Source organism: Mytilus trossulus, chromosome 6 (genome assembly GCF_036588685.1).
Source record: "Mytilus trossulus isolate FHL-02 chromosome 6, PNRI_Mtr1.1.1.hap1, whole genome shotgun sequence".
Lineage (NCBI taxonomy): Eukaryota > Metazoa > Mollusca > Bivalvia > Mytilida > Mytilidae > Mytilus > Mytilus trossulus.
Window position 1 is genome coordinate 53,625,258 of NC_086378.1, and position 15,838 is coordinate 53,641,095.

The following is a 15,838-nucleotide window of genomic DNA, read 5'->3' on the forward strand; positions in this document are numbered from 1 at the left end:
TTATTCATGTGAAGCGTGTGCTTTACATCGAGGCTTATTATTTACATCGAGGCTTATTATGCTAATCATCGACGCAACAGTACTTCAACCAATCAGACAATGTTTATTTGGGGCATTCGATCGATTTTAACTCACATTTTGGAATATTTCAATCGAAATTATAGAAAAATGGAATGTTGTTAGTACATATAAAATAGAAAATGATGAATACTTTTAGCTAAAGATAATTTGGATGGGGGTTCTGTGTATTCACATTATTTGCACAACTCTCCTTACTGATGCCATATTTTGGAATTTCCGTGACCTAAATGGTTCGCGAAAATTAATATTTTTATATATAGTATAGTAACTATATTATGGTTTTGTGTTACTTGAAAACCTCATACAATTACAGCATTTGTATAAGGTCGTTACAGGACATACTGACCTACAAGAAGTATATTCATTAAGGAAGAAGTCCGAGGTTGACATATTTCTATGGGTTGATATATCCTGTATTGACATCATACACAGGCTATAATTGTAATATTATTTATTTCGTACCTTATTTGCTTTAAAATGGTCAGTATATAAACCATTTGATTATGTTTGAATTTTATAGATATCATAGTGTCATTTTGACAATAACAATATACTAGTTGTTATTTCACTTATCTTTTATGTTTTTTGGTGTGAACATCTTATGCATTTAAAAAGTATTTTTTTCAAATACTAGTAATAGATCATAGATATACCATTTTCAAACATTTTTCACAACATCATGAAATATTTGTTTTTGCGTTATTATCGCAAAGGTTTGCGTTGTAACGCAAAGGTTTGCGTTGTAACGCTAAGGTTTGCGTTGTATCGCAAAGGTTTGCGTTTAACGCAAACATAGGAAGAAAAATATAAAAAAAAATGTGTGGTGCTAATACGCTTCCGTATATATGTGTCTCGCTTTTGTAATTTTGACATCTAAATGCCAAATTGTAAAATCATAATGGAAAAATTCAAACATGTAAACTATATGTTGTAAACCAATGAAAATTTTTAGCGAAACTAAACACTGACTGAAATACCAACTTCGCTTGACTGACCACTACCGATTCCCAATAGGCTGACAAAACCTAAAATAATAATTATAGTTAGCATATTTACCTGACCAAACAAATGTCGAAATGTTCAGGACCTAATTAAATCTGTATTTGGGTAAGGTGATGCAAGCATACTATTTTTATTGCGTCTTACACTTTGAGAAGCAAATACTCTTTAACTACGTTATTAAAATATTGTGTAAAAGCGTTAATTATGAACTATGAAAGTCAAGTGGCTCGAGCATTTTTCTGAGGAAGTTTTAAAAAAATTTCAAAGAAATATGTTTTACAGTGGGTTAGCTTTCATTAGTCTTCACTCTCCTATAGATTAGAAACTTTTGGTTATATTTATTATTTAGAATCTTCATTGAAGGTGGACCAAGAATGCACAGTTAATTAATTTATTGATATGCGATTTGTATGCAAGAATGACATTTATTTGTATTATGTGCCGATTCGAAAAACAAGTTATGCGTGTATTGTCTCCCTCTAACAAGTTCATTATTTTATAATTAAGTGTAGGTTTCAGATATAACTATGGATACTTACAAAATGTATCAATTCAATATATTTAAGGTTTTGTTATTGGTGTATCAGAAACATAGATGTTATACGAATGCGATTTAATAAATTTGAAAAGTTTAAAATGATGACAATATAAAGAACCGTTCATCATTTTTAAAAAATATTATGAATAAAAGTCGAATTACATATCTCCCCTTCATGATAGATTGATTGGGAAATTAACCAGAGTTAACCAGAGTTATCTAATTGATAAAGATAAAAAAAAAAACTATCTAAAATTAATCACTGAGAGGGACTAGTAATCAATTTTTGATTGTAGCTTATTTAAAGTTAAATCAATTTTCAACTATAAACGAATAATACTTTATACAAATATAAGGACTTTGTTAGCTAAATCTACAAATTTTATTAGATATGATGATTTTTTATTACAACAGATTAACATGCTAAATTATATAACAAGGACATTTTTTTTAATACAGTTGGATAAAATTGAGTGTGCAAAGTCTCCATGGAAATGAGATAAACAAATTTTATGACTACTGCATACTGAATACTGTTCCCCTACCACTTGTGGTTTCAATTCAGGTTTAATCGACCATTTTCTACAAAAGGAAATGCAAGTCAGGAATATGGCAGTTGTTATCCATTTTTGGCTCATCTGGCCCGAAGGTCCAAGTGAGCTTTTCTCATCACTTGGCGTCCGGCGTCCGTCGTCGTCCGGCGTCGTTAACTTTTACAAGAATCTTCTCCTCTGAAACAACTGGGCCAAATTAAACCAAACTTGGCCACAATCATCATTGGGGTATTAAGTTTAAAAATTTGTCCTTTGACCTGGTCAACCAACCAAGATGGCCGCAATGGCTAAAAATAGAACATAGGGGTGAAATGCAGTTTTTGGCTTATAACTCAAAAATCAAAGCATTTATAGCAAATCTGGCGGAGTTAAATTGATTATCAGGTCAAGATCTATCTGCCCTGAAATTTTCGGATGAATTGGTCAATTCGTTATTGGGTTGCTGCCCCTGAATTGGTAATTTTAAGGAAATTTTACTGTTTTTGGTTATTATCTTGAATATTATTATAGATAGAGACAAACTGAGAACAGCAATAATGTTCAGCAAAGTAAGATTTACAAATAAGTCAAATGACCGCAATGGTCAGTTGACTCCTTTAGGAGTAATTGCCCTTTATGGTCAATTTTTGACCATTTTTCGTAAATCTTAGTAATCTTTTACAAAAATCTTTCCCTCTGAAACTACTCGGCCACATTAATCCATATTTGGCCACAATTATATTTGAGGTATTTAGTTTAAAAAATGTGTCCGATGACCCGGCCATCTAACAAAAATGGCCGCCACGGCTTAAATTAGAACATAGGGGTAAAATGCAGTTTTTGGCTTATAACTCAAAGACCAAAGCATTTAGAGGAAATCTGACTGGGGTTAAATTGTTTATCAGGTCAAGATCTATCTGCCCTGAAATTGTTAGATGAATCAGACAACCTCTTGTTGGGTTGCTGTCCCTAAATTGGTAATTTTAAGGAAATTTTGCTGTTTTTGGTTATTATCTTGAATATTAGTATAGATAGAGGTAAACTGTAAACAGCAATAATGTTCAGCAAAGTAAGATTAACAAATAAGTCAACATGACCGAAATAGTCAATTGACCCCCTAAGGAGTTATTGTCCTTTATATTCAATTTTTAACAATTTTCATGAAATTTGTAAATTTTTACTAACATCTTCAACTGAAACTACTGGGCCAAGTTCATTATAGATAGAGATAATTGTAAGCAGCAAGTTTGTTCAGTAAAGTAAGATGTACAAAAACATCACCATCTCGAAAACACAATTTTGTCATGAATCCATGCATCTGCTTCCTTTGTTTAATATTTTCATAGACCAAGGTGAGCGACACAGGCTCTTTAGAGCCTCTAGTTTTATTGGCCTGAGCTTTTAACTTTACTTTTCTATATGAATTTTCCTTGGAATGCTTTTATTTTAATTATTGATATTAGACTAACCTTATCATAAACTAATGCAATCTGACCCAACCGCTGACTTATCGTTTAGAAAAATGTATGTAGTATTTTAATGATATAAGTCCTAATTTTGGAACGACTTTTAGTTTTGTTTCGACTTATATAAATGTATAATTAAGAAAATATAGTACATCGCTTAACAAATATTACTTGTTTTTGCAAAATTGAAAGCGATATAATAGAGCGATATAAAAGATGATGGCATCATCAATCCCATCAGTTTTTTAAGATTTGGATTTTGCAATCATTTTTATCTCTAGCACGAACAATGCATACACAACAGTTTGTGATGTGGGCTTCTGTTGTAACTGAATTGTTACATTAACATTGAGAACACTGATATGTATTTATAGACTTAATTCGACCGTCACTGATGAGTCTTTTGTAGCGCGTCTGGTGTATACTAAATTTAGTCCTGGTATCTATGATGAATTTATTCACAACCACAGAGTCGATGCCACTGCTGGTGGTAATTTATTTTCTCAAAGTTATCATAAGCCCAGTAGTCAACAATTTTTGTGCTGACATGAATTGTCATTGATATGTTTATATTCAAAAATTTACTTTTTAAAAAGTTTTTTGAAATACTAAGGCTGTTCTTCCTCAGGCATAGATCATAAACATTAATAACTAAATGCTCACTTGTCATACAATGAAACACAAATAAAGGCAACATTAGTATACCGCTGTTCGAAATTCATAAATCGATTGAGAGAAAAACAAATCCGGGCTACAAACTTAAACTGATGGAAACACATCAAATATAAGAGGAGAACTACGTTAGTTTTTTCGTTTGAATTGTTTTACATTGTCTTATCGTGGCCTTTTATAGCTGACTGTGCGGTATGGACTTGCTCATTGTTGAAGGTCGTACGGTTACCTTTAGTGGTTAATGTCTGTGTCATTTTGATCTTTAGTGGATAGTTGTCTCATTGGCAATCATACCACATATTCTTTTTCATACGACACAACAGACACACAACATTAAAATGTAACACACGGATACGAACTATAATATAACAGTGGCCATTTTCCTGACTTGGTACAGAACATTGTAATAAAACAAAATGATGGGTTGAACCTGGTTTTGTGGCACGCAAAACCTCCGGCTTTTATGACAATGTTAAATATAATGTTAAGAATAAAATACTGTCCAAATTAATGAGGTTTAGTGTTTATTATTTATAACAACTTATTTAACATTACTTGCAGAGAATGGGTTTTACATCCCGATAATAATTGTTTGATAATCTGTCTGCAAAACATTTTTGTGTAAAATTCATAAAAGCATATTACTGAATACGAAGATACAGAATAAGCGGGTAAGTGCACAAAGTAAGGGAAAACTTTCTTATTGAGAACTTTAGTAGAATTGTTTGAATATTATTTGAATAGAAATTTGAAATTAAAAAAAAGGAAAAACAATTTTATGCTAACATGTATATAAATACCGTAAGGCGAAAATGTCATTTTTTTGACACTCCATGGTGCATTTTAATGAATTAAAAATTGACATAATACCAGAAAAAAGAGTTGTGGCCGGTTTGGCCTTAAAAGTATTTTAAACTATCTAGAAATTTCGGGATTAAATGTGAAACGTATATATGTCACTATATGACATAAATCAGTTCCCTTGAAAAGACCTCCTTATTCTTAAATGAGTCTGAACCTACTACTAGTGGTTTCTATACGTGTACTAAACAGATTACAAGTAAATATTTCAAATTATAAACACGTGTTACAGGATTTCAATATTGGCGATTTCAATTCTAAACCTCTGAATTGCATCTGTGCTACACATGTACATTGTAGTTCGCCATTCATTTATAATCCATCTGGCCACGTTATTACTGGTGAACCAAACATTGCCAGTAACTCTTCTCTGTGAAATGTGTTCATTAAGCCCCTGATGAGAATGAAATCATCATCTTCAAAGCCAAGAACGCAAAGGACAAATATACAGCCAAAATCAGACAAAGAACAATGGAGATCCATTCCAGAATACAAAGCTTCCATGAAAAATAATGATGACTTCATTTGATGATTATGGCAATTCGTTAATCAGATATGTATAGTCACAATAAAATAAAAAAAGACAAAATAAAAACAAACTATACACAACATACCACACAGAAACCCAATGCCTTATCAATGTGTACCCCACAAATAACTGGAGATTCTCATTTTCTATGAACAAGCAGGCATGTTCGAAATAATGTTAGCCATAGAATAAGGAAGCTAGCAGGCATACTTGGGTTAATCTTGAAAAATATACATATTCCAATTAAAAATTTGGTTCAGATGGCATACAACTGAATCTAAAACTTTCTAAGTTTTAATTTATCTTTAAATTATTGTATCGTGAGCGTATATGGAAAACATATATCCATTCAGTATTTAAATCTTAAATATATTTGTGGTGACAGACGATCTTCTGTAAGTAATCTACATCTACCTGTAGGTCGTCTGTCTTCTAAGTACGGAAAGTGTCTCGGTATTTTGTACATCCAACATTCACTTTTGATATTTCTGTTATGATTTTGGTTCGATAATACATGTTATGTCTTATCATTTGGAGTGCAAATAATTGTCATGAAAATTATATGGTCTCCAGCAAATTATTGTATAAAATTCGAGATTGCGTTTTTGTTCCGCACCTAAGTCAGTGTTTGTGATGTTCAATAACAATGTTATATAAGCGGGTTAAACCTGTTCTGTTGGCTAGCCAAGAAAACAGGTTTAACCCACTATTTATTCTTAAAATGTCATGTAAGTCACAGATGTGCTTTCTTTCAATCAATTTACGACTTTTGAACACTGGGATACTGTTGCTTTAATATGTCCTTATATGTGCGTTTCACGCGAAATTTTGAATATGACTATCGATTACTTTGAATACATAGTCGCATAAACTTGCAAAATAACATGTTTAATTGGTTGTTGATAACTGTAATAAGTGAACTCATTCGGTCTGATCAAAACTATTTATTCGCGATCAATTATAATCTTGCATTTCCACATTTTATCGATACATCTCCACGACTTGTCTCCTTTGTTCAATTGTGCATATTCACACAATGTATATCATTAAATTGAAAGGAAAAAATCTCATGAAAACAAATCTATGGTTCGTTGCTGAGCTGCATTGTGATATAGGCTTTTAAGTCTAGACATTTTGTTATTTTCTCTTCCGAACAGAACAGATTGCTATACGATATCAATTAATGCTTTATATATATATATATATGGGTTTGCAATGTTTTAACACTTTAAAAATGTAAAACAAAAGTAACGTGAATGCATTGTCATTATATATATTCGTTGTATTAAAAGTTCTCATGTTTAATTAAATGGATCAAATACAACTCGCAATGTTTATGTATTGTCATATAACAAGGGTGTCTTAACAGTTCAATGAAATTGCATACAGACGAATTATATAATTATTATACATACCTTAAAATACTGCAATTTAAACAAGCTCATAATTTTGATTGTACACTACGAGAACAGAGCAAGTATATCTTTATTTATCTTCAGGTTATAATTGACTTAAACATTTTATATTAAGTGCGAATATTTTTGCTATTTTACTGTGCAATTGTTTTGCGAGTAATATCAATATTAATCAACGCTAGTAGTTGATATATCAAAAAATGTTATTAGCAGTTTTATATTTAATGAATTGATCTTTGAAAATAATTACTGAACATGTTAGATCAAAGCCGGTCCAAATTGTTTGCACTTAACTTGAATGATAACATTTGTATACATTAAACATATAACAAAGACAATGATATGATTATTTTTTGTTGTTCTAATTTTCCCATTTTGTTTAAAACTTTATTTTCTGATGCGGGATTCATGTATGTCTTTTTCCTTGTAAAAGGCTTTTGAACTTAACCCATTTTTTTTTGTGTTACACTTAGTACAGTTTGTTGTTTTCAGGACAACAATTGAATTTGCAAAAGAGTAACAATCTCATGAAAATTAAATCAAAGGTTTATTTTGAAATGCTTTTAATGTCTAAACATATTTTTATTTTCTTATCAAAGAATAATTTGCTACATACATTCAATATGAATACATACCATATGTAGTTTTCTTTTTCATTGGGTCTCATTTTGATACACTTGGAACATATTGATAGATAATTGGTTCGGTTAGTACCTACACAGCATTTTACATTGATAAAAAATGCAAATTATAATTGAATATACAATTATTCTTAAGCTATTACTTTGCCATTTGCTGTGAAAATTTAGACGATTTTTGCAGTCAAATTATATGTATGGACATATTCATGAGTTATAAATCAACAACGCTCAATTATAAAAAGAAAGGATAGGTAATATTAAGGTCAAAGGTTAATTGTGGTTATAATAAGATTAAATGCCTCTGTAAAGGAATTTATTGGTGTATAAACTCGACCAAATCACTCACAAATAAATAAAAAGTCCAAAGGACTCTAATGGTATGTTTGTGAGTGAATTGATCCAGATTATACACAAATAAATTCCTTTAAATTGGAGATAGGAAATGTATTTTCCACACTCGTTACCTCTATCACACGAAAATTGTATATTTATGTCATTGAATAGGTCTGGTGCATGCATATATTTGTTGGTTAACGCAAAAATTTGTAATCAATGAAATTTGCCATCTGATAAGAAATAAACTGCAAAAACCCTTATCAATCAAACGAATGTCTTTGTGCGGTATTATTAACGCCACCATCTTGTTTACATTGGTTACGGAAAGAAAAGTTCGGTAAACGTCGTCTATCGAAAAATATCCCACGTCAAGATCAACTTCCGGAAGTCATTTCGACCAATCATATCAACGTATTTCCTTATATGCAAATCATATAAGAATAATTTAATGTTATATGCAAATGTACTTGAATATATTATTCTGATTGTTTTATGTACCAATATATTTGTCACACTTACCCAGATGTGTAATTGGTGTACATTAAAGACAAATCTTTTAAGGCGCCCAACAGTTCAGCGTTTACCAGGTCATAATGTCAGGTCTTTGATAGAATATTTACTTTACTTGAGTTTACAAAATGAAATAGATCGTTTATCACGCGTTCCTATAGTTCCTCCCCTTTTTTCAGCGAAGGAGTATTGGTAATGCATGTAATAGCCAACTTCATCTTAACTTTGTGTATACGTACTCTTTTTTGGCTGATGAGATTTTTGTCACGAACCTGTTTGAATCTGTTTATATTTTTTATCTTGCTCATCATTGAAGAGACGTTAATTGCCGACATTCGTATCTGGTGCAGCACTCAATGGAACAATAATGTTATTATAGAAATACAAGACTAGAACAACTGTATAACACGCTAAAAAGAATGTAGAATATGTGTGTTCATATCAACATCTACATTTGGAATAACTTTGCTTATGTTGTAATATCAGTTTTAATTAAAATTCACGTTTAATGTGGGAGATTTATCCTAATATTGATTAAATAGTGGAGTATTTCTAAGTTGAACAAAAGATATGTATTGCGTGATTAGTCGTACAAATATCGCCTTAAATTTTAGGACGTATTTCAAAAGACGATTTGAATTATTTGTAAACTAAATATGTAAGACTTTTGTAGATTTTGAACATCATTTGTCATATGGTTGTATTTATAATTTAAATTTGATATGATATTTGAAGGTAATCTTTTCTTCTGGTATCTTATTTTATTAAATATTTCCTAAATCTCAATCATTACACAAGTATGTCTAAATTATGAAAATCATCAATATTATTAAACGTAGAATTGATATCACCGCCTCGGTGGTCTCATGATAGTATGCACGTTTCGAACAGATATGTCGTGGGAACGAAGTATGGCCAATTAAAGTCAAACCAAAAAACTTAAAATTCGTATTTCGTGATACTCCGCCAATCATACGACATTAAGTAGTAAAATAAAACACGTGACTACTCGGAGCCGGAACAGTAGAGTAGGGTGACATATCTTATAGCAGACTAAGTCTAGTACAAAGGAGAATCAATGTTCATTTTAAATTCAGGTCAGGTGACACGAGTTTCTTGTTATTTTGAAGATTGATTAGTCTAAACATTATTTTATCCAAACACACTAATTTGATTGGGCAACAGGGCATAGCCTTTTTAATTCCTTTCCATAAAAGGGTGAAATATATTACACTCAAACATAACTGTAACACATAATTAATTTTCCCAAAATATCTCAAAACTGACTTGAATGATGCTTAAAAAAGTTAACTTAGCAAAAAAAAATATTTTAAGAAAAACAAACTAATTAATCTCGGTAATAAACTCCAACATTGATTTAAAGGACTTATATTACATTAAACAGTCTCCAGTCAGCTGTTCAACATTATAAGTACTTTTTCAAACAACATGTTTAATATCACGTACTTATATTTTACTAATTTATCGAACCTGAAGAATACCGACAGTGAGTAATAACCATATTGAAACATAAGAGAATCATTATTCTATATAATAACAAAAAAAGAAGGTAATTAGAAAAAAACCAATAGTTTTAAGAAATGAAAGATACACAAAAAAATGTTTGAATGAATAAGATATAGAGATGTCCCAAGTCAGGAGCCTCTGGCCTTTGTTAGTCTTGTATGATTTTAAATTTTAGTTTCTTGTGTATAATTCGGAGTTTAGTATGACGTCCATTATCACTGTACTATTATGCATTTTTTTAAGGGCCAGCTGAAGGACACCTACGGGTGCGGGAATTCTCGCTACATTGAAGACCCATTGGTTGCCTTCGGTTGTTGTCTGCTCTATGGTCGGGTGGTTGTCGCTTTGACATATTCACCATTTCCTTTCTCAATTTTATTAAAAATATTTTAGCTTTTGAAATATCAAGTTCAATATATTGGCATTTTTTTTTAATTTCTTTTCAATTCTAATTATTTTTCAGCCAGTTGTAGTCAAAGAAACTTAAAAATATAAATAAAAAAAAGACAAACAAAGTAAAAGTTTACTTGTTTTAAGTTTTGAGCTATGAACATGATGAATATATTTGTTAATGTTATCGAAATTATTAATCTAAAGCATGCATATATGCGAAACTTATTCCTGTATACACTTGTTTTTATATTTATTACAAATCAATAAAGAACTATCGACAAATAATATTTCATTCGGTGATTGTTGCTAGCAAGTTAATTAATTTTCATGATTGTTCTCAAAGTTTACCGAAATGTAAAATTTATAAATAATCAACGTAGGGCACACGGAGCACGTGACCAATAATTGAACTAATAGAACAATTAAATATTTTTTTCATTTGTTAAAGTAAACTTTTCCTTATCAGTTGTAAGATAATTGATTTTGTTAGATTTGTTTTTAAGAATATGTTACTATTTGCCTCCGTGTGCACGTTTGTTTACATTATTTCGTAACAATTTTACTCTCACATTTCCAATGTTCGATGGACGAAGTTCTAACGAGAAGTTTGGTAATGAAAGTCACTATATGCGGGAAATTTCCCAAATATGACTGTTATACTGCGATTGAATTTTCATTGCTTTACGATGTGTCTCGGTATTTTGTACATCCAACATTCACTTTTGATGTTCCTGTTCTGATTTTGGTCCAATAATCTGTTATGTCTTATCGCTTAGAGTCCAAATAATTATGAAATTGCCTATCAATACCATCAGTATCATGAAATTTATTTTGACTCCCGTAAATCATTGTTTAAAGTCAAATTATAAGGACAAAATCTCATGAAAACAAAGATTATGGTTCATTGTAAAACTGCATAGGGATATAGACCTTTAAAGTCTAAACATTTTGTTATTTTCTATTCAGAACAAAGAGTATTTGCTATAAGATATCAATACATGCTTTAAATATATGAGTTTGAAATGATTTGAAAATTTGAAAAGGTAAAACAAAAGTAACGTGAATGCATTGTCATTATATATATTCGTTGTATTAAAAGTTCTCGTGTTTAATTAAATGGATCAAATACACCTCGCAATGTTATTGTCATATAACAAGGGTGTCTTAACAGTTCAATGAAATTGCATACTAACGAATTATATAATTATTATACATACCTTAAAATACTGCAATTTAAACAAGCTCATAATTTTGATTGTACACTACGAGAACAGAGCAAGTATATCTTTATTTATCCTCAGGTTATAATTGACTTAAACATTTTATATTAAGTGCGAATATTTTTGCTATTTTACTGTACAATTGTTTTGCGAGTAATATCAATATTAATCAACGCTAGTAGTTGATATATCAAAAAATGTTATTAGCAGTTTTATATTTAATGAATTGATCTTTGAAATAATTACTGAACATGTTAGATCAAAGCCGGTCCAAATTGTTTGCACTTAACTTGAATGATAACATTTGTATACATTAAACATATAACAAAGACAATGATATGAATTTTTTTTGTTGTTCTAATTTTCCCATTTTGTTTGGAACTTTATTTTCTGATGTGGGATTCATGTATGTCTTTTTCCTTGTAAAAAGCTATTGAACCGAACCCAATTTTGTGTGTTACGCTTAGTACAGTTTTTTGTTTTCAGGACAACAATTGAATTTGCAAAAGAGTAACAATCTCATGAAAATTAAATCAAAGGTTTATTTTGAAATGCCTTTAATGTCTAAACATATTTTTATTTTCTTATCAAAGAATAATTTGCTACATACATTCAATATGAATACATACCATATGTAGTTTTCTTTTTCATTGGGTCTCATTTTGATACACTTGGAACATATTGATAGATAATTGGTTCGGTTAGTACCTACACAGCATTTTACATTGATAAAAAATGCAAATTATAATTGAATATACAATTATTCTTAAGCTATTACTTTGCCATTTGCTGTGAAAATTTAGACGATATTTCAGTCAAAATTCTTTGTATGGACATATTCATGAGTTATAAATCAACAACGCTCAATTATAAAAAGAAAGGATAGGTAATATTAAGGTCAAAGGTTAATTGTGGTTATAATAAGATTAAATGCCTCTGTAAAGGAATTTATTGGCGTATAAACTCGACCAAATCACTCACAAATAAATAAAAAGTCCAAAGGACTCTAATGGTATGTTTGTGAGTGAATTGATCCAGACTATACACAAATAAATTCCTTTAAATTGGAGATAGGAAATGTATTTTTCACACTCGTTACCTCTATCACACGAAAATTGTATATTTATGTCATTGAATAGGTCTGGTGCATGCATATATTTGTTGGTTAACGCAAAAATATGTAATCAATGAAATATGCCATCTGATAAGAAATAAACTGCAAAAACCCTTATCAATCAAACGAATGTCTTTGTGCGGTATTATTAACGCCACCATCTTGTTTACATTGGTTACGGAAAGAAAAGTTCGGTAAACGTCGTCTATCGAAAAATAACCCACGTCAAGATCAACTTTCGGAAGTCATTTCGACCAATCATATCAACGTATTTTCTTATATGCAAATCATATAAGAATAATTTAATGTTATATGCAAATGTACTTGAATATATTATTATGATTGTTTTATGTACCAATATATTTGTCACACTTACCCAGATGTGTAATTGGTGTACATTAAAGACAAATCTTTTAAGGCGCCCAACAGTTCAGCGTTTACCAGGTCATAATGTCAGGTCTTTGATAGAATATTTACTTTACTTGAGTTTACAAAATGAAATAGATCGTTTATCACGCGTTCCTATAGTTCCTCCCCTTTTTTCAGCGAAGGAGTATTGGTAATGCATGTAATAGCCAACTTCATCTTAACTTTGTGTATACGTACTCTTTTTTGGCTTAAGAGCTTTTTGTCACGAACCTGTTTGAATCTGTTTATATTTTTTATCTTGCTCATCATTGAAGAGATGTTAATTGCCGACATTCGTATCTGGTGCAGCACTCAATGGAACAATAATGTTATTATAGAAATACAAGACTAGAACAACTGTATAACACGCTAAAAAGAATGTAGAATATGTGTGTTCATATCAACATCTACATTTGGAATAACTTTGCTTATGTTGTAATATGAATATTAATTAAAATTCACGTTTAATGTGGGAGATTTATCTTAATATTTATTAAATAGTGGAGTATTTCTAAGTTGAACAAAAAACATGTATTGCGTGATTAGTCGTACAAATATCGCCTTAAATTTTAGGACGTATTTCAAAAGACGATTTGAATTATTTGTAAACTAAATATGTAAGACTTTTGTAGATTTTGAACATCATTTGTCATATGGTTGTATTTATAATTTAAATTTGATATGATAATTTAAGGTAATCTTTTCTTCTGGTATCGTATTTTATTAAATATTTCCTAAATCTCAATCATTACACAAGTATCTCTCAATTATGAAAATCATCAATATTATTAAACGTAGAATTGATATCACCGCCTCGGTGGTCTCATGATAGTATGTACGTTTCGAACAGATATGTCGTGGGAACGAAGTACGGCCAATTAAAGTCAAACAAAAAAACTTAAAATTCGTATTTCGGGCTACTCCGCCAATCATACGACATTAAGTAGTAAAATAAAACACGTGACTACTCGGAGCCGGAACAGTAGAGTAGGGTGACATATCTTCTAGCAGACTAAGTCTAGTACAAAGGAGAATTAATGTTCATTTTAAATTCAGGTCAGGTGACACAAGTTTCTTGTTATTTTAAAGATTGATTAATCTAAACATTATTTTATTCAAACACATTGATTTGATTGGGCAACAGGGCATAGCCTTTGTAATCTCTTTCCATAAAAAAAGGTGAAATATATTACACTCAAACATAATTGTAACACATAATTAATTTTCCAAAAATATCTCAAAGCTGACTTAAATGATGCTTAAAAAAGTTAACTTAGCAAAAAAATTTTTTAAGAAAAACAAACTAATATTTTCGGTAATAAACTCCAACATTGATTTTAAGGACTTATATTACATCAAACAGTCTCCAGTCAGCTGTTCAACATTATAAGTACTTTTTCAAACAACATGTTTAATATCACGTACTTATATTTTACTAATTTATCGAACCTGAAGAATACCGACAGTGAGTAATAACCATATTGAAGCATTAGAGAATCATTATTCTATTTATTCTATATAATAACAAAAAAAGAAGGTAATTAGAAAAAAAAACAATAGTTTTAAGAAATGAAAGATATACAAAAAAATGTTTGAATAAATAAGATATAGAGATGCATTAAAAAATATTTTAGCTTTTGAAATATCAAGTTCAATATATTGGCATTTATTTTTTTTATTTTGTTTCAATTCTAATTATTTTTCAGCCAGTTGTAGTCAAAGAAACTTAAAAATATAAATTAAAAAAAGACAAACAAAGTAAAAGTTTACTGTAAATTCAGAAATTATTGCGTGTATTTATCATAGCGATTTTGTCGTAAAAGACTTGAATGCGATTTTAATTTTTACGATTTTGAGAAAAATCCTGTTTAATTCAAATAAAATATTTCAAAATGCGAGGTAAAATTATTGCGTTTACAACTCCGTCGCATTTTTCGCATTAATAAAAACCTCGCAATAATTTCTGAATTTACAGTATTAAGTTTTGAGCTATGAAAATATTTGTTTATGTTATCTAAATTATTAATCTAAAGCATGCATATATGCGAAACTTACTCCTGTATACACTTGTTTTTATATTTATTACAAATCAATAAAGAACTATCGACAAATAATATTTCATTCGGTGATTGTTGATAGCAAGTTAATTCATTTTCATGATTGTTCTCAAAGTTAACCGAAATGTGAAATTTATAAATAATCAACGTAGGGCACACGGAGCACGTGACAAATAATTGAACTAATAGAACAATTCAATATTTTTTTCATTTGTTAAAGTAAACTTTTCCTTATCAGTTGTAAGATAATTGATTCTATTAGATTTGTTTTTAAGAATATGTTACTATTTGCCTCCGTGTGCACGTTTGTTTACATTATTTCGTAACAATTTTACTCTCACATTTCCAATGTTCGATGGACGAAGTTCTAACGAGAAGTTTGGTAATGAAAGTCACCATATGCGGGAAATTTCAGCAAGTCAGTGAACGGGAAGACAATTAAATTACAGCAGTACATTTATTTAAAGTTCACGAGCATGTTTGAAGTGAACTTAGTCTTCAAGTATGTAAAGCATACACAACTGTTTTTAGTTAA